Source organism: Pelobates fuscus, chromosome 6 (assembly GCF_036172605.1).
Source record: "Pelobates fuscus isolate aPelFus1 chromosome 6, aPelFus1.pri, whole genome shotgun sequence".
Lineage (NCBI taxonomy): Eukaryota > Metazoa > Chordata > Amphibia > Anura > Pelobatidae > Pelobates > Pelobates fuscus.
In genome coordinates, this window is record NC_086322.1 from 48,562,146 (window position 1) to 48,569,139 (window position 6,994).

Here is a 6,994-nt window from a genome sequence, read left to right on the forward strand (position 1 = left end):
GAGGCTCATTTTAAAGAAAAGAAAAAAAACACAAAAAACAACCTGTGCCTCCTGGGTAAGTGGGGGGGGGGATGTCCGTTTGCGTCCTAACTGTTTGTCTTGATCTTTAGCTTGTAAGGTTCGTATGGCTAATGGTCATCTGTGTGTTTGCTCTATGTGCTACTCCCCGGTGCAGATGTGTTCGCCGTGGGTGTGGGCGGCAGTAGCAATCATTATGGTCGGGCAGGGCTATTGTCATTGACCCTCAGTTTTTGTCCCCACTGGGTAATGTACAACTCTGTCTGTCGGTCTCAGCGATCTTTATGGGCGCAGGGGGGGGTGGATGCCTATGTCTTCTGGGCTTGTTTGGGTAAGTTCAGTGCTGTATTATACCTTCAGCAATAGTCCAGAGGTCTCGTGTTCCTATCCTCATGGGTCCTGCCGCTTGGGGAGCTTAAAGTCGCGATTTCCCCCTAGGGGGCTCGGTCAGAGGGGCGGGTCATTCCTGTGTCAGTCTACAATATGACGTGCTCCGGTTTGAGCGGGCGTCCCAGGTCTCGTGACCCGAAATTCCCGCTCTTTTGGTAGTTGCACGTTTGAGTCTGTTGGACCGTGCTTCGGTCCCTTTTTTCCCCCCCTCTGCCCCGCATCCCTACAATTCAAGTCACATTTAAGCACTGTGTGTCATCGGTGATCTTTTTTCACATTTATAAGTCTCAAAGTTTAAGTGTTCGACACCGTGCAAGGGTGTACTGAGTGATTTCTTTGGTGTAGGGGCGGTAGTTTGCTTGGGGCTCTGCTCTGTGCAGTTGCAATTGGACTCTATTGCCCGGTAACCGCTGCCCTCCCGTTTTAGTATTCGGTGGACACAGGGGTCCCTGAGGTCTCCTTTCTCCCTCCCCCCATGCCCAGGTGGCGAAGTTATACCAAAATTAGCAGTGTTAACACTGTGCCATGAGAACTCCCACCAGATACAGTAAAAGGTCCGCAACCCAGGCAGACCATACGGTAAATTAACTATCCCAGAATCAGCATATCAGGCAAACATTGCGGTAAGGCCATATTTCTCCGTTGAAAAGCCCCAGCTAAATGCAGTAGCAGGTATAGAACTTAGGTAAACTTTGCAGCGATGTACAGTAATTTAATTTAACTAGGCTAGAATCAGCGTGTCAGATACCCATTGCGGTATGTCCATATTTTGACATGAAAAACTCCAGCTAAATACAGTAATAGGTCTGTAATTTAGTTAGGCTATACAGTAAGTTAACTAGCCTAGGGTCAGCGTGTTACGTATACATTACAGTAAGTCCATCTTTCACATCGGTCGAGAGTGTTGGTCTTCCCAGCTTTCAGGCAGGGGTGCTATTTCTGCTGTGTTGTTCACTGGGAGCTGTAAATCTTCCGGCACTGTTATACCCAAGTCCATCAGTAAGGCTCGGACGTCGGTTGTAGGTAACAATATCGCCGGTGTAGGGCCTTGGAAGATCAGTATTTTGAAGGGGTAGCCCCATGCAAACCTGATCCCCTGCTGCCTCAGTAGCTCTGTGATCCGCTTCCATGCCCGTCGGCGGAGAAGTGTGGCCGGTGCAATGTCCTGGTACAGTTGGATCTCTCTCCCTTCAAATTGAAACGGCTGCGTTCTGCTGAGCTTCAAAATGGCGTCTTTCGTCTTGAAGTAGTGCCATTTCATAATAACATCTCTGGGCGGGCTTGTGTTTGGGCCTTTGGCTCTGAGAGCTCTGTGCGCCCTATCTATTAGCCACATGTGTTCAGGTATGTTTGGGAGCTGTCGTTGGAAGCACTGGACCAGCACCGTCTCTAGGTCGTCTTCTCTCACCTTTTCAGGCAGACCTCGGACGCGCAGATTGTTGCGCCGTGATCTGTTGGATATATCCTCCAGTTCGACCTCCAGGTCGGTGAGTTTGTGTTGGAGGGCATTGGTGAGGGTAGTATTGGTGTTCTGTGTTGCAACCAGTCGTGCCACCCTGTGTTCAGTTTCCGTCGTGCGGGCCCCAATGGCGGCAATCTCGGCCTTCACTTCCTCCGAGGTGCGTTTTATTTCTGCTGCCAGATATCCCTTTACTTCAGCTAGGGATTGAAGGATGGCACAGGATGAGGCTTCGGAGGTTTTGCTTGTTGCCGTAGGCGCTTCTAGGGTGCCGGCAGTGCCGTTGCTCATGTCAGCCATGGTGCCACGTGGTGACGGTCGTGGGGTCGCGAGCATGTCGGCCACTGAGATGGCTTCCCTGGGGCCTTTTTTTGTGGATTTGCGGCTGGACATCCGTGGCAGGTTGGTCTGGGGGATGGCAGGATTTATTTTTGGTGCTTCTGGTGTAGGTTGTTGCTGTTTACGGTGCCTTTTCATGAGCCTCTGGTGCGGAGCTCTGACTTTAGGCGGCCATCTCGCTCGGTAGTCAGGCCACGCCCCCTTGATTGTGGTATCTTATGTGCCCCCTTGTGTATTATTTTTAGAGTTGACGCCGAGAAATGTCACCGAATGACAGAATTTAAGGATCATTGTAGGAACTTGGTAAAACAAAAAGTAGCCTAAAATGTCTTGCTTAATGTTCGTGATTGACATTCTCCAATTTTAACAAAAAAATAAACAAATAGATTGGGTTAAACCAGCAAGCAGTTCCTTAGTCTATATATCAATATCCAAAATGTTTGAAAGTAAAGAAAAATTCACGGTATCTGCATGTGCAATGCAATCACGGGAGCTTTGCCTGTGCTAATAGCCAATGAAAGAGTCCCCAATTTTATTTATTGTTTTGCTGGAACAACATTTCGAATCAGACCTCACAGATACAATGAAAATAGTTCCTACTCAAATTAACGGTTTATTCACAATATCTTTTTGTTCTTGTGTAGACAATACGCTTTCTGAAATGTGTCTTTTTTTGGAATGTGTTGAAGGTAGAAGCCAGGGTTGTGAAAGCTGTTTTGGAAAATCTTGGTCTGGGAAGCCAGTTTACGAGTAATCCTTCATGTGTATCTATGGTGTTTCTCAAGTATGTCACCATTTACCAGCTTTGCTTCAAGTCAACAGATCCCCTGTTCCTCTCATATGTTTAAATGGCCTTTTACAAGGGAGTATTACTAAGAGTAAGCCAGGTGGTTCTGGTGGAATTTAAACTATAAAAAAAGACTAAGTTAGGAGTCTTGGGGCAAAGAGAAGAATTTACGTTTACGAGCAATAGGAAAACTCCATTTAATCATAGAGAACAAAACAAATGATATGTTCAATGTGCCTTGCGAAGTGCTCGCTGGTATCTGATTCACGAACGCTATAATTCTATCTGTTAGTGAAACCCAGTTATTGTAAGAAACATCTCAAGAAAACTCATGTAGTAAACAAATAAATCTATGGAAAGTAGTATGGTAGTCAACAGATACAAATTCCCGAATGTTTTTTTTTTTTTATTATTATTTTTATTTAATCTGTGAAGAAAGAAAGAAAGAAAATGTATTTAGAAATCTGAACTATACAGAAAGGTTTGAGCAGATTGCTTAAAATTTTAAATTAGATTGCTTAAAAAATAGAGCAATCTTAAAGGGATTCTATAGTGCCAATAAAATAAACCCATTTCCTGGCACTATAGGCTCCTGCAGTGCCCCCTCCCTCCCACCCCACATCCCACGTCGCTGAAGAGGTTAAAAGTCCCTGTCCCCCTCTCCTGTAACACCAGCAATTCGCAAACGTGGCTCCAGGTAAGGTGACAGCAGCATGTGCTCCAACTGATTTAAATGTCGGTCAGTGTTCTGTAAATAGATTGTTGTGCATTAAAATGGTTGTCATGTTCTACTTGAAGTGTCACTTTAACATCGAACTCTGAACATTTTAGCCAGTGATGCTGACATTTCCTGGTTTAATGCACTTTACAAAATGTTCACTTTATGGGAGGATAGGTACAGAAACTATATGCAACAAATCTATGAATTTCATTACCTATCTCCTTAGAGAAAAAGTCTGGATCCATAGTTGACTGATTGTGATCCAAAAAATACAAACTAAGTTAATGTGTCACCACTTACTCATTGATTTAATAAGCAGCACGGGGCTTTTAATTACAGCAAAGTTTTGTCAGAATTGCTATTTACTAACTGGCATAACTTTTCAGTGATGCCAATTAGTAAACCATACAAACTGCAACTGCCATTTGGTATTCTCCAAATGGTGTCACAGACTCACAGATCTCTATCTAGCCTTTGATTGAAGAAAAGAAGATCTTCATTGGAGACATTGACATGTATTTATTTTTTACCAGTGATTTTTTTTTTAGATTATGGACCCCTCCTCACTGTTAATTATCCTGAGGGGCATAGATAATGTCAGTGGGTAGTGGTAATTGGGGGCCTTACGCACCATACTAAGACTGATCAAGCTTTGCTTTTTTGAGACTGAGCATCCCTTGGGCTTAGTTCTTGGAAACTGAGCATCTCCTGGGCTTTGTTCTTGGAGACTCGTCATCTCCTGGGTTTTGTTCTTGGAGACTCGTCATCTCCTGGGCTTTGTTCTTGGAGACTCGTCATCTCCTGGGCTTTGTTCTTGTAGACTGGGCATCTCCTGGGCTTTGTTCTTGTAGACTGGGCATCTCCTAGGCTTTGTTCTTTGAGACTGGGCATCAGCTAGGCTTTGTTCTGGCCAAATAACATAGGACTAAGGAAGCTGGGCATATAGTGACACCCTTGGGACATCATAAATGTATTAATATACTGGGCTTGGAGACTTGGCATCTATCTCCTGGGCACTATCTGAAGTCATAGCATTACAGGGTATTGCTGGGCATCTACTGAACCTTGTTTAAATTACCTTTAATCCCACATCCCATGGGGACGAGAAAGAAGAAAGCCCTCTTCTGTTTTTGGGAGGTTCATGGGACACCACATTTTTTTAAATGTATTGTTTATTTAATTTTCTATAAACAGAACCAATTGAGTGTCAATCAGAAAGCAGATCGTGTCACTCTTATTATGCAATACATGTAAATTCTGTGCTCAGAATGTATTACCGTACTTTATTTCACTTTCAATGCCATAGTGCATCTTGTGCTTTTTGCCTCTATAGAGGTACTGTATCTCACAAACGTGAGTACACCCCTCACATTTGTGTAAATATTTTATTATATCTTTTCATGTGACGACACTGAAGAAATGACACTATGCTATAATGTAAGTAGTAAGTGTACAGCCTGTATAACAGTGTAAATTTGCTGTCTCCTCAAAATAACTCAACACACATCCATTAATGTCTAAACCGTTGGCAACAAAAGTGAGTACACCCCTAAGTGGAAATGTCCAAATTGGGCCCAATTCGCCATTTTCCCTCCCCAGTGTCATGTGACTCATTAGTGTTAAAAGGTCTCAGGTGGTAATGGGGAGTAGGTGTGTTAAATTTGGTGTTATCACTCCACGTTCTCATACTGGTCACTGCAAGTTCAATATGGCACCTCATGGCAAAGAACTCTCTGAGGATCTGAAAAAAAGAATTGTTGCTCTACATAAAGGCTATAAGAAGATTGCCAAGACCCTAAAACTGAGCTGCAGCACTGTGGGCAAGACCATACAGCGGTTTCACAGGACAGGTTCCACTCAGAACAGGCCTCGTCATGGTCGACCAAAGAAGTGCTCAGCGTCATATCCAGAGGTTCTCTTTGGGAAATAGACGTATGGGTGCTGCCAGCATTGCTGCAGAGGTTAAAGGGGTGCGGGGTCAGCCTGTTAGTGTTCAGACCATATGCCACACACTGCATCAAATTTGGTCTGCATGGCTGTCGTCCCAGAAGGAAGCCTCTTCTAAATATGATGCACGAGAAAGCCTGCAAACAGTTTGCTGAAGACAAGCAGACTAAGGACATGGATTACTGGAACCATGTCCTGCGGTCCAATAAGACCAAGATAAACGTATTTGGTTCCGATGGTGTCAAGCGTGTGTGGCGGCAACCAGGTGAGGAGTACAAAGACAAGTGTGTCATGCCTACAGTCAAGCATGGTGGTGGGAGTGTCATAGTCTGGTCCTGCATGAGTGCTGCCGGCACTGGGGAGCTACAGTTCATTGAGGAAACCATGAATGCCAACATGTACTTTGACATACTGAAGCAGGCACATGAAAAGATATAATAACATATTTACAAAAATGTGAGGGGTGTACTCACTTTTGTGAAATACTGTATATTTGGTAATACTAGTCATCCTACAGATCAGTAATAAGTCTTGTTGCTTATATATTACCCTAAGTTGCCACTGATGGATTTTGGCCTATGCTTTGCAAGTGTGAATATATGAGGGTCAGTGTGTTTGTAGGAAGGTAATCTTTTGTATGTATTCATGTTTGAGGGCCAGTGTGTCTGGTTATGTGTGAATGTATATGTCTAAACATTTTCAGGATGACTGTGCATATGTAGATGCCAGACAGATTGTGGTTAAACCAAATATGAAAAAAATCCCCACAGTTCATGTAGATAATAAATTAATATTGCGCATCGCCTGCATTGCTCAAACTGAACTTCGGAAAGTCTTGCTTGAGCAAACTTGAGAAATTGTGTTTCCACAACTATCCCAGAGTTCCCAGCCTGACATGCAAATGAGCACAAACCGGCATGGTGTTTCAGACTTCATACTGCATGTCTGCAGATACCCTCAACAGTGGACACTATTTTAAACACAGCATTTTTTTTTTAAACCATGGCACAGGTTATGATCCAAAAGTATCAGTTACCAGTACCTGCAGAAACACAGTGTGAAGTCTGTGAAATGTATGCATTTATGAAGGTGTGTCTGTATGTAGAGATTGGTCAGTGTGCATTTAGTTGCATGTGAAAGTATTTAAAGCGCCACTGTGTGCATAGATGCATATATGAGTGTTATGTTTGACACCTTGCTGGTATTTACCGACATTATTTGAGGTTCTGTGGCTGGTATTGCAATGCAGAGGTCGGTAATTCACTTATTGGACTCTGGGAGAGATGTGAGAGAAGTAGGGTCAAAATATCACAACTTTTAAGCATGTCAGATA